The 17048-nt window shown below is 42.4% G+C and overlaps 1 long non-coding RNA gene across 4 annotated transcripts in view; it reads right to left on the bottom strand.

Moving 5' to 3' along the window:
- Window positions 1-3940: 3940 nt before the first annotated feature.
- The window catches only part of LOC308627976, a 47216-nt gene continuing 34108 nt past the window's right edge, over window positions 3941-17048 (bottom strand). For 3 of the 4 annotated variants that reach the window (XR_014017479.1, XR_014017480.1, XR_014017481.1), the window contains 3 exons: window positions 16308-16414; window positions 10847-10980; window positions 3941-4365 (listed from right to left, as the gene is read on the bottom strand). This is a non-coding gene — a long non-coding RNA (uncharacterized lncRNA). The remainder of the gene's footprint in view (window positions 4366-10846; window positions 10981-16307; window positions 16415-17048) is intronic. The other variant, XR_014017482.1, reaches the window with a different exon arrangement.

Here is a 17048-nt window from a genome sequence, read left to right as displayed (position 1 = left end):
CTCAGCCCTATCAAATGACAGTGAAAAGTGCTCAAGAGAGTACTAGCAAAAGGTAGGAAAGCAATAAATGGTGATGTGGTGGCGATGCAGTTAAAATCAGCGATGGCTTTGTCCTTTATTCAAGTTTAATCTACCGATTCTTAGGATACAGTAATCCCTTCTTCCCTGGAACCTTGCTCAACAATTTTTATTTCTCTTTTCTGTCTTCAACGTTTCCCTCTCTTCTAGCTCTTTCCCCACAGCACAAGGTCATACTTGGGTCTCAAAAAACAAATAACCCTCCCTAGATCCTGTGTCCCCGCTTCACCAACTCTCCTCTCTTCACAGACAAGCTTCTTGAAAGAGTGGCCTCCCTGATGGGGCCCACACCCTTGCCTCCATCTGCTAGCTGCAGAGATACTATCTAATAAAAGAGAGTGGACTGCTCTTATTTACCAAAGGTCTGCTCTTCGGAAAACTGCTCTAGAGATTAGCGAAGAAGCATAGTGAAAAGAAATACACTGTGTTGCGATTAATTCAGAACTTTAATAATATAAATGAAAAGAACAGATTTTCCTTTGTATCAACACTACCTCTGACCAGGGTATCAGCAAGATCGTTTAAAGTGTTAAAGCAAAGAAACGTGTTTTCACAAAACTCTGATTCTCTAGATCCAAAGGTAAAAATCATCTCTCCTCTCTGAGTTCCCACAGCATTAGTCTTATACCTGTCATACCCTATCAGTTTATATCAAATTATCATAAAACTCTCTGCAGTTAATAAATAATTGATAAATGATTATTATTATAGATTGGATAATTCTAATAATAGATCTACTCAACCAATTAAATCAGGCCCCCTGAAGATCCTCCACTGACATTTTGCTTAGTATTAGGCTTTTTTTACACACTGAATTTCACAAAGTTGCATTCAGTCATTCACATCCTGTAATTTAGGTTTTCACTTATTTAAATGTGCCTTAAAAACATCAAATACTAAGGCATTACCATGTCATTTGGTGTTCAGTCTGAAAAGACTAAGGTAGAAGTCAATGAGGCAGGAATTACCCAATCTGAGGGATGTGAGCAGGGCATTCTGGGGAAGGAATGCATCTTCCCTGCCTCACCTGAAAAGCAGCCCAAGAGACGCTCCTCCAGGAGGGGATGAGACGCCCGCTCACACCGTCCGCCCCTTCTGCCTCCGCCCCTTCACAAGATCTGAGTGTTCAGCTCCCTGGCACAGGCACGGCTTTGCCATTCCTGGACCTCCCGAAGTGCGTTCATTTCTGAAACAAGGAAGTCTGCCTAGAAAATCTCAAACGATTTTTCTGATACAAATAACTGCACATTGTTTAAAGCATGAAAATCAAATTTGATTTTGAAAAGCAGGTTCAGTGCGTAAAGAAAGCCAGTGGTAAATCCTTTTGTGGATATGAAGAATCTCCATGTCCTCGTCCCCCGACCACCCTCAATATAACTGTTAGATCATCTGTATGAAATCAATAATTCTCCTAAAGCAGAACATGGAGATTGGTGTCAGAAGCTTCTTCCAAAGCAGATTCCTGCCCCCACAGTCCCGCTGAAGAAGCCAGTCTTTAATCCTCACCCAGGCAGAAATACGGGCTTGGAGGACTGTGTAAGGGTAAAAAGGTGGCCAGGAAAGCATGCCAGGAAACACAGGGCAGGGCCAGGTGACAGGCCCCAGTCCCTCTAGAGCCAGAACCAGAACCTCTCAATTTGCTTTACCCTTGTAGAGGGTGTAATTTCCAGCAGGGCTAAAATAAAATCACCAACGGCACACAGCCAAAGGGCAGGGCCAGGCTGAGTAAGCAAAAGCCAGGGATGAGCCTGAGAGGCTCCTGATTTAGAATCCAAGCAGTGAGGAGCAAAGGTAGTGGAGAGCCTCTACAGAGGACTTATAAAGTAGTTGCCTTTTGAGTAAGATCCAGGTTGCCAACAGGAAATCTCCTACCTCCATGGGCCTCCTTACTTGCTCCAGAGACTTTCTCAGCAGCCTGACCTTTTTAGGAGGAAAGATCATGAGACTGGGACTCAAGTGACACCAGCATACTGGTTTTGGAAATGTCCCTTCTCTATGGAGTCACCAGCTCACAGAGCAGAAACGTCCCATGGTGTGCCCCCATTTCCTCCCCCTGCCAATACAGAATCTAAGACTTGTCCCCAAACCATCCAGCCAAGCTATAGTGTGAGGCTGTGGAAAGAATGCTTCATACAGTTCAACACGCCTGGGGAGAAAGATTCCTTCAGTCCTTCACTCGTTCACTCATTCATTCACCCAGTTTCCAAGCACTATTACTGCCCACTGTGCTCCAAGCACTCGGCTACAGGATGCCTTGCAAGATTCTTAGCGGACACCGGTCAGGCAATTGCCTAAGAACCTCTTTAAAGTGGACCCTGTTGATTCGAACTTCTGACAGGAAATAACTGCTTTTTGTGTCTATGCTAGCAGGATGGGTTAGGTAAATAATCTAATCCCATAAATATGGCTGTCAGTTGGAAAACTGCAGTGACTTATGAGACTTCTGGTTTTCTACCCATTAAAGCAGGTCTTCTTAGGATCTCTACAAGCTAATGCATACACAAGTGAGTTAACCATGTGATTCCAAAAGTAAACAAACCTAATGAGTTCACAAAAAAAATCTTTTTTCATGTAATTAATTCAGACAAGCCCTTCCTTCATGGGTCTAAGTCAATATGCTTTTATTGTATTGCTCTCAAAAGAATGAAGCCAGAATTCAATAAACCACTAAGTTACCACCCTAACTCTGCTGTAACCAAACTAGGCAACCTTATTTAAAACACCTCAAGCTATTTATGAATAGATTAGGACTTTTTTTTTTTCCTTTTGAATTCTACGGAACATCCAACATTCTCTGGTTAGAGGAATGTCAGGGCCTACAAGGGACAGGGGACAGGGCAGTGACTGTGAGTGACTTGATGTCTTCCCTGGCTCTCTTCTTCCTCCCACCTCTTAACTGTGGGTACTGCTAGCTCCAGGCTACAGCTTTTGCTCTAGTCTTTCCCTCCTTGGAAAATTCATCTCTAAGAGATGGAGAGTAGAGAAATGAGAAATGGAATTTGAGCCCTGAATACCTTAGAGTCCTAATTCTCTAACTGAACTTCAGTTCTAGTAAGGAGTAAAGTAATAAAGCATCATATACAGGATTGTGTTAAATTAAGCTGCTGTATATAATGGCCTTTGTAAATGGCAGATTGATTTTAAAATAATGCTGTGGCTGTTGTTTTATTATGATTACTGCCCAATCCTACCTCTCCTCAAGCTCTACTCTCAGGTTCCAACTGAGACCAATGCCACACTCCTCTCCAGAGTCTGCCAAGACTGCCAACAGGAAAGGGAGAACCAAGATATGACCCACCCCTCCTTCAAGAATCTCAAGGGTGTCAAATCTAGAGAGTTCCCACTCCTACCTATTACCTCTATTTTTACAGGTAAGTTTTTCTCTAAATGGGAATCCCCACCCTAAAGAACATTTCTTTTCAGATATACCTCTAGCCCTTCAAATTCAACTCCAAGAAACAAATTTGTCTCCCCTTCTAGAAGAGTGGTTCTCCTTTCCAGTTACCCCATACCTGTCATGACCAGTAGTTTTCCAACTTCACAGGGCAAACACTTTGGCATTATCAGTGACTTGTTATTCTTTCTTCTTTATCCTCTTCCTGCCTGGCAGACTACCAGATTGGTGGTTTCTTCTATGAAATGTCCTTCAGATTGGTTCTTTTCCTTATAATCCCATTGCCTACCCCAGCTGACACCTTATTTTCATATTTCAGGCCTGGACTGCCACTATAGATTCCTAACTGGTTTCCCTAACCTCATTTTTCACTTCATTCATTTCATACATTCACACCATAAAACCTTCCTACTTTTATCACCACTATTCATTACCTAGCCCATCAAGGTTTAAAAAAAATTTGTCTGGTTTCAGCCCACCTACCACCCTCAAGTCAGAATCTATTTCCTTTTTTTTTTTAATAAATGTATTTATTTATTTATTTTGGCTGCGTTAGGTCTTCATTGCTACGCACGGGTTTTCTCTAGTTGTGGTGAGCGGGGACTATTCATTGTGGTGCACAGGCTTCTCACTGAGATGGCTTCTCTCGTTGGTGGAGCACGGGCTCTAGGTGCACGGGCTTCAGTAGTTGTGGCACATAGGCTCAGTAGTTGTGGCTCACAGGCTCTAGAGCACAGGCTCAGTAGTTGGGGCGCACGGGTTTAGTCGCTCTGCAGCATGTGGGATCTTCCCGAACCAGGGCTCGAACCCTTGTGCCCTACATTGGCAGGCGGATTCTTAACCACTGCACCACCAGGGAAGTCCCCTATTTTTTTGAAGTGGCTTTTCTTTTTCTGAATTAGAAAAGATAATTTCTGTTAACAATGTGTTGCATGATTTTTAAAATATATACACATAGCTATGGCTATATTTATCTCAACTGAAACAGGCTCATATGCTATATATTTTTTCATGTATATACTGTAGCCATCTTTCTGTGACAATAATTATACATTTACTTCGTGTATCACTGTATGGACATACCACTATTTATTTGACCAATCCCCTATCAATGGCTATTTTGATTGCTTTATAAACTCTGTAATAAATATCATCACACATACATCTCTGTACACTTGCCCTTAGGATAAATACCTAGAAGTTGAATTGCTGGTTTAAGAGCATGTGTACTTTAAATCTGATACATATTGCCAAACTGAACTTCAGAGAGAATGTATTAATATTTATTCCCAGCAACAGAGTATGAGATCCTGTTTCCTCCAGCCCTCGACAGTAACAAATATTTTCTTATTTTTAATATTTGTCAATCTAACAGTTGAAAAATGATATCTCATTTCTGTTTGTTTTCTGGATTATAAATAACAGCTTTTTTCTATATGCTTTATTGGCCATTTATATTTATTTTTCCATGACTTTTCCCATTTCCTTTTTGTGTTTTTTTCCTATTGATTTGTAAGAGCTTTGTACACATTAGAGATATGTTGAAAACATTTTTTAACCAGTTGACACCTACTTTTTATTTTGTTTATGGTACTTGTTGTGATTTTTTTAAAGCTAATCCACCACACTTTTTCCTTTATGGTTTCTGCCTTTGGTACCACACTAAAAAAACTATTTTCTAGTACACTTATCACTTTAGTTTTTATGTAAAAATCTTTAACACAACATTGTAAATCAACTATACTCCAATAAAAAGTAATTTTAAAAAGTAAAATAAAATGAAAATAATAATAATTTTAAAAATAAAAATATTTATCTAGAATTTATTTTACTAGAAGGTGACAGAGATTTTCTTTTAAATGGTTAGACATTTGTCCTAAACGCTATCCTTTGCCCCTGAAGCCTAAGTCTGTTTCTGGTCTTTCGAATCTATTCTGAGCTCTACTCCCCAACAAGAATTCTTCCTCCCAGTTAGACGAGGTTTTTCATTGCCCACAATAGGTTTTATGTAGGTTGCTGCTTCTATTCACATTGCCTCTTGCCTTCCCTCCACAGATCCTTCAAAGCAAAACCATTTCTGGGGTAAGAAGAAGTAAATGTTATTTAAAACAAGAAATACTTCCAGGGCTTCCCTGGTGGCACAGTGGTTGAGAGTCCGCCTGCCGATGCAGGGGACGGGACGCAGATTTGTGTCCCGGTCCGGGAAGATCCCACATGCTGCGGAGCGGCTGGGCCCGTGAGCCATGGCCGCTGAGCCTGCGCGTCCAGAGCCTGTGCTCCGCAACGGGAGAGGCCACAACAGTGAGAGGCCCACGAACAGCAAAAAAATAAATAAATAAAAAATAAAAAATAAAACAAGAAATACTTCCAAAAGAGAAAAGATAATATAGAAGAACACAGAAGAGGTTCTACAAATCCTTTGTGTGGCTACGAAGTAGATGAGCTTTTTATTCAGCAGAGCCCTTCAGTGGACCTCGGATATACAGAGGTGAACCTGGGAGGCGGAGTTAGAGTTCAATTGCTTTGCATAATAAAGTAAGAAGTATTTGGAGCGCTTAGTGGCAACAGAGTAAGGAAGGTTTGCAAAGGAAAGAAAGATAAGATTGTAAGAGACACCAAGGCCACATATATGGGTGATATTAATGAATCCCTAATGGAAAGGTGGGCAAATTACTTTAAGGGAAAGGGATACCCAGTATGAGAATTCAAGTTGCTTACTTTGCTGCAATGTAAAATACTCTCCATTACCCCAAACTTTAATAAAGTCCGCTACACACAAAAAGGCTTTGAGCTGGGAGATATCTGAGTTCTACCATCTGGTTCAATGTGGATGGAAACAGGAACAGCATGCTTGAGACAATAAGACTGTCTATAATCTGAACTAATTTAATGGAAGCAAGAGATCAAAATCAGAGTGACTATAAATACATGAGCTCCCAAGAAACTGGTGAATTCCGGGTGAAGGAATCAGAGTTTCCACAAGTTGCAGAATGACACCTTGAGCCAAAAGTTTAAGGGAAAAGATGGTTCCAGCTAACTAATGTGTTATACTATGATACTCAGTTCTCAGAACCTTTTAAACAGAATCAAACTGCATGAGGTACAACAGTGATGAACAGAAGTAGCTGGTAGGGGAGGTGCTGATCACTCTGCCTGCACAAGAAACAAGCTGAGGATTGTCCCTTCACCATTGCACATGCTCCCAAAGGGGTCTTGCAGTCCCTACCCCACCTAAGGTGTCCTCAGTCGATTCTCACCTCTTCCACGAAGCTTTCTCCCAAGATTTTAGCCCTCAGATGTTTCCTTTCCAGAATTTCCAGTTTACTTAAAATCTAAACCTCAGATTAACCTTTATTTTTTCTGTTAATTTCTCTGTGGAATTCAACTGTACATGCCATGCAGACAAGAACTACATGAAAGAAAAAGAAAAGAAAAGAAAAGAAACAAACCACCTACACACATCCTAAACATCTTATATTACACTCAGAGCCTATTAAATTCTTGGTGGTGGAACAGTGCAAGACAGTGATGCAGAAGCAAGTTTACTAATCAACCTAGATGGAGATGCTCCTAAATCAAGGAACAAAGTAAGAGGAATAAAAATAGGAAGGAACATGGGAATAGGGAGAAGAGGATGGGTTGATGAAGAATGTAATCTGGCTTAAGACATGTAGAGTTTAAAATGCCTAAGAGCCATCCAGGTTATAATATCAATAGTGTATGGTCATCATGAGTCAGGAACTAAAAGAGAGATTTAGGTTGGAGATAGAGATCTGAGAGTTTTTGATAAGCACAGATGACATCACCCAGGGACAGTTTATAGAGGGAGGAGAGAACAGGTCTAAGGAAAGAATCTTAGGAAATGTCTTCATGTAGGGAGCCTGTTAGGAAAGACTAGTTGGGGAAAGTAAGCCTTCTGCAGTTATAGACAAACGAATAATTATACACACCTATAGAATGAACAAGTAACTGGCTGGCTCTATTTAAAATCTCTAAATGCCCATTTCAAGCCCTCTTTCCACCTTCCTGCAAGTGAACTCACTCACTGATCTTCACAGTTAAAACCATGGTCTTTCAGAGGAAGTGGCAGAAATGGACAAGTGTCACAGGCCAAGGCCCCTAAGGTGGTGCTTTGTGGGTGGAGGATGCTATTTGCTGATGTTCAGAGAACACCATACCTAAGGGAAAGTTCAACGCCGAGCCTTTCCATCTAGTTTGTTCTATGATTAGCTCAAGCCAACTGAGTTAAGATCAGCCAACCAAAGATCTCACTCATGACAGTAAAGATCCATATACCAGGGTCTCAAAAGGTCAAGAGTCTTAGTGACTTCTATCTGCTTCAAGTGATCTTTTCCTGTCCTGGTTCTGAATGACATTCAGAGGAAGTGACTGGCTTCCACTTTGGTTACCAGCTATGCCCTTGGCACTTAGTCACCCACCCTGACAGATTTAAATGGCTGCAAGACTGCCCTTCCCAGACATGGGTTTATCTTCACTGAAGGACTTAAAAAAATTATTATAGTCTGGACGGCCCACGAGCTATAAAAGAAGAGGGATTTCATAGGCAAAGTAGAAAATTTATAATGTCACACCCATTCCATAAAAATGACCTCCATACCACTTGGCACTGATGCCCATATGTAAAGTCAAAATCCTGAACCAGCAGTGAGAACTGAGACTAATGAGAAGATGAATAGTCCCAGGGTGGGAGAGATGGGGTGCCCAAAAGTGCTAGAGAAATCCTGGAAGAGGTCAAACCTAGGGAAAGAAGCCTCAGAGAAGCCCTCCTTCCTTGGATCCAAAAGCTGATGTATCTGTGGCCATGATGGCATCACCCCATTCACCATTTCCTGTTTCCACTGGAGGAAAGGGGAAGAGGACCTAAACATGGGAGAAAGAATGTAGCATCCCTACCTCCTTCTCCACCTTGGGCTCCACTCCAGATCAGAGCCGGCCTTATGCAGACACACAGTAAGTAGTCAAACACACGGTGTGATTCCAGCAGAGAGACATAAATAGCAGGTGCTCAGTGGGCACTTGTTGAATGAGGAGCCCCCAGAGAGATTTCCTATCCCCAAAGAATTTTTTTCACTGACTGTCACATTACTTTTACCTGGAATTCCTCCATTTGATGTCCATTCCTTTAGGATAAAGCCTTGTACTTCCCAAAACTGTGCTCCACCAAGCACCATACTCTGTCAGATTTTAACAATTTTCTTCAGCCAAAAAAAAAAAAAAAAAAAGGTTCTCTAGTTAAATAAGTCTAGGAAATGTTATATTCTCTATCTCCCTTTTGGAGCTTCATAAATGCATATTAAAAGCTCTTTCTGAGGCAGAGGCAGTTGGAGAGCTAACATGAAATTCAGGACAGGGGCTCAACTAAGCCTAAGAGCCTTGTTCCAGAAGCATAGCTGTACAGACCAGCAAGACATCCAATTAGCCCAAAGAGCAGTAGACAGAGTTCAAGGTGGTCAACACTAGGATATCAGTGCATGGGCAGTACTCTACTTACCAAAGAGTAGCCGTAGGAAAAGTCTCTAGTATTGGAGAAGGGACCTGGCCCAGAAGAGATTGGAAAGCAAAGGCCACAGCCCCTAAGGGGTTGACAGCAGGGTTACAGTCCTGGACAGGGCTAGGGGGTCCTCTCAGGGAAAAGCCAAAAAAAAGGTGAGATGGAGGAGAGGCAGAGACTGGTGGACAGAACTGTCACTCAGGGCACATGCCCAGGAGTTCCTCCCTGATGGGGGCACTGTCTCCAAAATCCTCGTGATCAGCAGATCCAGCTACATCACTAGATCTTGTGTATGAGGCTAAGGTGGTTGGGAAGAGAGGTAGGGGTGTGGTATATCCAGAAATTTCCAAAGAACTGTGCTGATTCTAGTAAGGAAGGAGGTCCATATTATGTCAATCTTTAGGAGGTGAGGGGTAGAGACCATTCTTCAGGTAGTTCTCTAGGGAAATGTGCTGAAAGAAGTGAGAACCTTAGAGGCCTGAATGAAGCCAAAAGTCTGATCCAAAGAAAATGCTCCAGACTTAGGGTAGAAATGTGGACAAAGTAGAAGTTGAAGCCTGAGGGTAAAGGGCATCCATGAACCCAACTGTGAGGAGCTGGGAAAGGCACTGAGATTTGAGCTGTCTCTGTCAAAGACTCCCTGAGAGAGGAAAGATGTGAGAATTCAGATCACAAAGGCAGCTTGGGAGCACTGGTAAATGAAAGATGAACAGTCAACCGGTAGAGAATTCAATCCAAAAAAGTTGAAGATTGAATCACAGGTGCTATGCTGGCACCTCTGGCTTAGTTATTTTGGCTCCACAAAGTTAGAGAACAAGAGGGAACTGCACTTTGTATGGATACCCCAAGTGCTTTGTCACTGCTTTGGACAAGGCTTATTTTACTTTCTGGTAAAGCCCTATCTCAGCACAGCTCATTGGGAAATCAAGACCAAAAGTTGTCTGTGACCAGCGGCCACTGAGGAAGTACCCTGCCCATGTTGTCATCGGTGGCCTCTTTTGCGCCACCATTTTACGTCATTTATGGGAAGCTGCCTCCTGCTTCCTAAGATCAGCGATGGTCTTGTCTGAGGACGTTGGAGCAAACCACAGACTCAAAGGTCCTACACTCCTTACTACATTCTGCCTGTCAGCTGTTCTCTAGACAACACCATGACTGCATATCCAGCACACTGGTGGGGAAATCTCTCTAGACCCAGCACCCCCTCTGGAGTTCAAGAGCCTCCATTCCCCCCACTCTCAGCTCCTTATCTTTCCTCAGGCAAAACTGTGAAGAAAACAAGGTGTTTCTTTAGGAGCCCAACTTCTCTTCTCAGGGCCATTATCTCAATCTCAGTGATGTCTCCTTCCCGTCACTATGACTGGGGGCACAATGCTTTCTGCTCTCTGTCCCTACCTTAGTCTAGTTCTCAGAAATCAATCTCATAAAGTCATTCATACTTCTACTTACATGACCAAGACGCTTCATAATCAAACCCTTTCCTGGAGTTTCTTTATTTTTAATAGGGTCTCAAAAGACTTAAAGGGAAAGAAATTTCACTTGTGGAATTCCAAGCAACAGCAAATAGCTGAGGCAAGTCTTTGAGGGGCAAGACGTATTCTTGGTGCCCCCTGAAATTATACCACTTAACAGACCAGCCCTGTCTCTTCTTATTCCATCACCTGATACCCTTAGGCTGTCTCCTCTGCCAGCCAGAGGCCAGGCTCCCCTGGATCTGGGCCAACACCTACCGCCATCTGGTCTCCCTTGAAAAAGCAAAAGGGAGACATCTCTTGTTTACTCAGTAATAATTCACTGTAATAGTCACATAACAGGTGCCACCAGCTCCCAGTTCACGCAGTAAGGCCACACCACACCCTCACCTCTGCTGCCATCATGGCTTATTCCTTGGAACACATCAACAGGTTTTATTTGGATGATAGGACAGGGCCTCTTAAACAGTACACCAGAGTTACCAGTGGTGTTTTGACAGTGTGAGTTACACTACAATGAAGACCTAGAGGTAAAGAACAAAGACTTTTTTAAATCCTCCCCTACAATTAATTGGTTATCTTTCCCACATGTTGTTGCACCATATCTATATCTATATATATATAGAACCTAGTGCTAGTCTATAAACAGGATGCTCTGGCTAAACACGTCTAAACAAGCAAAACTGTGAGATAAAGAAAGATGGTATCTCCCCATCTTCTCTTCTTTCCCCACCCTCCTTTCTTACATCTTGTGAGAGACAGAAGAGCTCTATGAAAACAGCATGGGCTTTGGAAGTGGACAGACCTGAGGAGAAATAAATCATAGCTCAGCCTTGTATTAGCTGTCTGACCTTGGGCAAGTTACATAACTTCTTTTTCAGCTTGCCCATGTGCAAAAATGGAGATGATAACTTATTGATTTGTATTGTGATATTAAATAAGAAAATATGCAAAGACATCTAATATATACCTGGCTCTCCAGGGATGTAAGTTTGTTCTTCCCAATCTAGTTTATCATGTACCTGGTCCCCTCATGTTATGCTCTGGTTGTCCAAGGTGTGTGCCACACACAAACTTTCCCTTCCTTTTCCTAAGCCCTATCAAAGTTCCCATCCCTTACAAAAGCTAATCTAATCACACTGCTAAAAGGAAAGCAGTTCTGATAAAATGAAGTCAAGTAAAACGTGGACGATATTGCTGGGTTCCTATATTAACTCTCTGGGAGATATTTCTTCATTTAAAAAGAAAAGGGGGCTTCCCTGGTGGCGCAGTGGTTGAGAGTCTGCCTGCCAATGCAGGGGACACAGGTTCGAGCCCTGGTCTGGGAGGATCCCACATGCCGCGGAGCAACTGGGCCCGTGAGCCACAACTACTGAGCCTGCACGTCTGGAGCCTGTGCTCCACAACAAGAGAGGCCATGACAGTGAGAGGCCCACGCACCGTGATGAAGAGTGGCCCCAGCTCGCCGCAACTAGAGAAAGCCCTCGGCACAGAAACGAAGACCCAACAAGGCCAAAATAAATAAAATAAATTAATTTAAAAAAAAATAAAAAAAGAAAAAAAGAAAAAGAAAAGGGGGGTGTGGAAATTCAAATGAAAGAAAAGACTTCTGATGATGAGACTCTCCTACAGGACAGGGGATCAGGGTGTTGGCCTCTCTCCCTGCAAGCACAGTCTCTGTGGTAAAGATGAGAAACCATCAGAGATATAGGACACCATCTCAGATTGCTGAATGTCACACCTCAAATCAACAGGTCCAGAATAGAACCTGGGAGCCTTGGCTACCTCTTCTGCTCTGGCCAGCACACACTACTTCCTTAGCCAAGAAGTTACGGTGGTGCTTTTTTCCCTAGGAGGTTTCCAACACTATTTTAAACTCTATGGAAACAAGCAGTAATAGGATTTAATTATGGGTCATAGCCTTGGAACAGCCTATTTGAGGCCTGGGCTCACTTCCAGAATCATACCTTACCTCACTGAATGGTCTCAGCAAGGCCCATGTTAATACAGGAAGCAAAGTGGGCCTGCATCTTGACTTCTCTCAGTGATCTAGGAAGGAGGAACACAGGAAAATTTCTGGACTTTCCACATCCAGGATCACTGAAGCAGATTACTACAACTAAAAACGGCTTAAGTGTAATCACGTGGCACAAAATGCTATGCTGACTATAAATCACAGTTCAGCATGGGAGTTCTCATTGTGAGGAACTCTTTAGCAGTGTGCATGTTCTACTTGACCTTCTTGGCAAGGCCCCAGGGAGCCCAGAGCATAGCCCAGGCTGGGCTCTCAGTGGTCTGGACACCACTGCAGGGTGAAAGGGGCTGGCTGGCAGCTTTGGCAGATGGAGTTAAGAGGAAATGAAGGTGAAGTCCAAGGTAAGGAAGGGGCTGGTCCAGGCAGGATTATCTGACAGCACATGCTCAGGGAACTGGCAAAGCAGAAACAATAATAAGTGTTTTAAATTATTTTATATTTATCCAGGTAGTCACCATGGTAAATATCAAAATTTTGCTGGGTTTTCCTTATACTTTGCTAGATTTCCTTATACTTATTTTGTGTTTAATATTGTTTTTGAAATATATACTGAGGGCTAAAATTACGAGGAACATCATAATCTTCCTATTGCTTAGGCCTCTAAAGTTCTTTTCTGTTTTTTTAAATAAATTTATTTACTTATTATTTATTCTTGGCTGCATTGGGTCTTCGTTGCTGTGCGCAGGCTTTCTCTAGTTGTGGCGAGCCGGGGATACTCTTGGTTGTGGTGTGTGGGCTTCTCATTCCGGTGGCTTCTCTTGTTGTGGAGCACAGGCTCTAGGCGCGCGGGCTTCAGTAGTTGTGGCAAGTGGGCTCAGTAGCCGTGGCTCGCGGGCTCTAGAGCACAGGCTCAGTAGTTGTGGCGCACGGGCTTAGTTGCTCCGCGGCATGTGGGATCTTCCTGGATCAGGGCGCGAACCTGTGTCCCCGCCATTGGCAGGCGGACTCTTAACCACTGTGCCACCAGGGAAGTCCCGAGGCCTCTAAAGTTCTTAATCTGGTCCTTGACTTCAGCATGAAGCAAGAAAAACCAGGATTCCAAAGCTTCATGGTCAATATTCATTTTTTCATTCAGTAAACATTTCTTCAGGGGCCAATAAGTGCCAAGTCTTTACTCAGTCCTGGGATACAGCAGCAAACAAAACAGATATGGTTCCTGAGTTCCCAGAGCTACAGTTTAGTGAGAGGAGTTGAGAATAAGATCAGGATGCAAAGCAAAAGGTCTATATTAGAAAACAGGCAAGATTCTTTAGCCAGCAATGGGATGCAGAGGGAGGAAACCTCTTCTGGGATGCCAGCAGAAGAGACCATGGCAGACAAGGTGCCTGTTCAGGGAGATGAGCTGGGTCAAATAATACCCTTATCCTCCCATTCTTTTTGGCAGGAGAGAGAGCCACTGCTGTGGGTTGAGTTAATCAAGAACAAGTGACCAGGGCCCTCGCAGCCAGTGCTACCATGAAGCTGTTCCTTCTCTGCTCAGAGCCATGAACTGTGATATGTGCCATGTGAGCTATGTGTGAGATCCTGAAATCTCCAAAGGAAAACAAGACTTGAGCTGTCTACTGACAGGAATTCTAGGACATATAGTGGGCCAGAAATGGGAAGCATAAAAACAGTCGCCAGAAGAAACTTGGTGACCCTCCCCTGAATTGTCACTGACACTTCTGACATTACAAGGGAATGAAAAAAAAAAAAAGCCTGATTTCACCTGGAGGGGTGGGGTCAGGAAGAGACCTGCTGAAATGATCGGGCTACAGCCAGAAGCCTTCTGAGGGGCATTTCTGCTTTAGGGTGTAAAGTGGGCAAGGATGGGGAAATGCTGCAGCCTGCTGTGTTAGAGAAAGGAGCTATTTGAGCAGCTCAACCTCAGCACTACCAGAAGTGGGAAGGCTGTGGTAAAGGTGAAGAGCTGATAAGAATAATAGCAAGAGCTTCAGAGTGAGTGCCCAGCCAGCAGAGCAGTGGCCTAAAGAGATTTCCAAGTATTTGACGTCTCTGGGCCTCAGTTTCCTTATCTGAAAACAGAAGTGATAATAACAGCATGCACTGGTTTCCTAGGGTTGCTGTAGCAAATACTACCAACTAGGTGGCTTTAAACAACAGAAATTTACTCTCTCACAGTTCTGGAAGCTAGAATTCCAAAATAAAGGTGTCAGCAGGGCTATGCTCCCTCTGAAAGTTCTAGGAAAGAACCCTTCCTTGCCTCTTCCAGCTTCTGGTGGTTGCCAGTAATCCCTGCCATTCTTTGTATATGGCAGCATATCTCCTATCTCTGCCTCCATCTCTACATGGTCATCTTTCCTCTGTGAGTGTCTCCCTCTTCTTATAAGAACACCAGGCATTGGATTAGGGCCCAATCAAGTTATGACTTCATCATAACTCGATTATATCTTACAAAGACCTTATTTCCAAATAAGATCACATTCATAGATTCTAGGTGGGTATGAATTTTTAGGGGGACTCTATGCAACCCAGTACAGAGCACCTACCACATAAAGAGTTTATATATGTAAGATGCTTAGAACAGTTCCTGGTAGATAATATATGCCATGTACGAGTTAGCTGCCTTTCTTCATTATCTCTGGCAGACAGTAGCTGCCATGAAATATGTGGATGCTCTGCTGTGTAAGAATCATCCTCCCTCCATCTTGAGTCAGAGGCAAAAAACTGGGTGGGACTAGAGTTCCAAAAAGAGAAGATGAGGACAGAGCTAGAACACGATGGGTTTATTACCATTCAACACCCCCTCTACCAACACCCTATCAATACAGGCTGGAGTGAGGAAGTCTCTGCTACAGCCACATCATTTGTTTTTTGAACAGAGAACGTATCGTTCCAAACTAACAATGGCCCCATCAAAGAAGTCCTCAAATTAGGACCCACTTAGGAGGAGCTTCCAGAGCCAGGAGAGAAGCTGCACCAGTGAGCCCAGCAGCCTCATCACTTAGAATCAACTGTGAGTTCTGATCCCAAACTGCTTTACACAGCATATTCATCCCATAGTTTAACAAATGAATGACTACTGACTGAGTCCAAATATTAAATTCATTCTCTAAAATGGAGATTTGCTACTTGCTATAGCTAGGATAGCTTACTTTCAAATTGGGGGAGGGGAGAATAGATTAAAGGCTCCTGCTCTTGTTCCTTCAATAAAGGGGTTTGGGACACTACTAAAAAGAAATAGAACCAGATTTCAACTGCTATCTTCATATCAAAATAAATTCCAGATGAGTCAAAGATTTAAATTTAAAGATTTAAAAATACACACCCAAGCAAAGTACTCAACAAGAATGAGTAACTATTTTTATAATTGTGAGGTAGGGAAGCATGCCTTTTCTAAACATTGAACTAGTAGCAAAAACTATAACGGAAAAGATTATGTTGACTACTTAAAAATGTCAAACTTGCAGATAGATAAAAAATTGTATAAACAAAGGTGAAAAACAAATGACAAACTGGGAACAATTCTGCACTATATACAACAGTCAACACTTTAGCTCTTACAAATTATTAACAAAATATTACTGGGAAAATGTGCAAAGGACATGACATGAATAAGTGATTCAAAAAATATATACATCTGTCCAAAATACATTTGAAAAGATGTTTAATCTTTAATATTCAAAGAAATGTAAATTAAATCATATTTAATGATTAAATATGATGTAAATTAAATCACAATTAAGTGCCATGTCTTAGTTACTATTCGAAGCATTTTACTTGGATTAACTGATTTACTTCTCATGAAATAGGTGCTATCATTATCCCTACTTTACCAAAGATGAAACTGAGGTACAGAGAAGTTAAATGACGTACCCAAGGTCACATAGTAAGCGGCTGAGTCAGAATTCAGGTCCCATCAGGCTAGCTCCAGAGTCACATTCTCAACTACCATGTTATACAGTGACAAGACAATGTTTCACCTGTCAGATGAGGAACACAAAAAACACACAAGCCAGTGTTACTGATGATATGGACAAACAGGCAATCTCATGCACTGTTAGTATAAGTTAACATTCTTAAGGGTAGTTTGGCTTCATGAATCAACATTCTAACTGTGCACATATCCTTTATCTGAGCCATTCCATTTCTTGAAACTTATCCTAAGGGGATACATAGACAACTGTATAAAGATTATTTACCAAGGTATTGACTATAGAATATACATAATAACAAATATGTTACAAATAAAAACCCCAGCAGGCACACCAAAAATCCAACAAATTCATTCATTCAACAAATATTTATTGAGCACCACCTATGTACCAGGAACTGGTACTAAGCTCTAGTTACAGAGAAGCAGAGTAAAAAAAAAAAAAAAAAAAAAACAAATCTCTATTTTCATGGAGCCTACATTCTAATGAAGTGTGTTAGGCAATAAACAAATAAGAAAAATATGTAGTATGGCATGTGGGGCTAAATGCTATAAAGAAAAGTAAAGGAGAGGGCTTCCCTGGTGGCGCAGTGGTTGAGAGTCCGCCTGCCGATGCAGGGGACGCGGGTTCGTGCCCCGGTCCGGGGGGATCCCATATGCCGCGGAGCGGCTGGGCCCGTGAG

This window comes from Mesoplodon bidens, assembly GCF_964165515.1.
Source record: "Mesoplodon bidens genome assembly, chromosome: 14".
In the NCBI taxonomy this organism is placed as follows: Eukaryota; Metazoa; Chordata; class Mammalia; order Artiodactyla; family Ziphiidae; genus Mesoplodon; species Mesoplodon bidens.
Note: the sequence above shows the minus strand (reverse complement) of the source record. Positions and strands in the feature narration are given on the sequence as shown.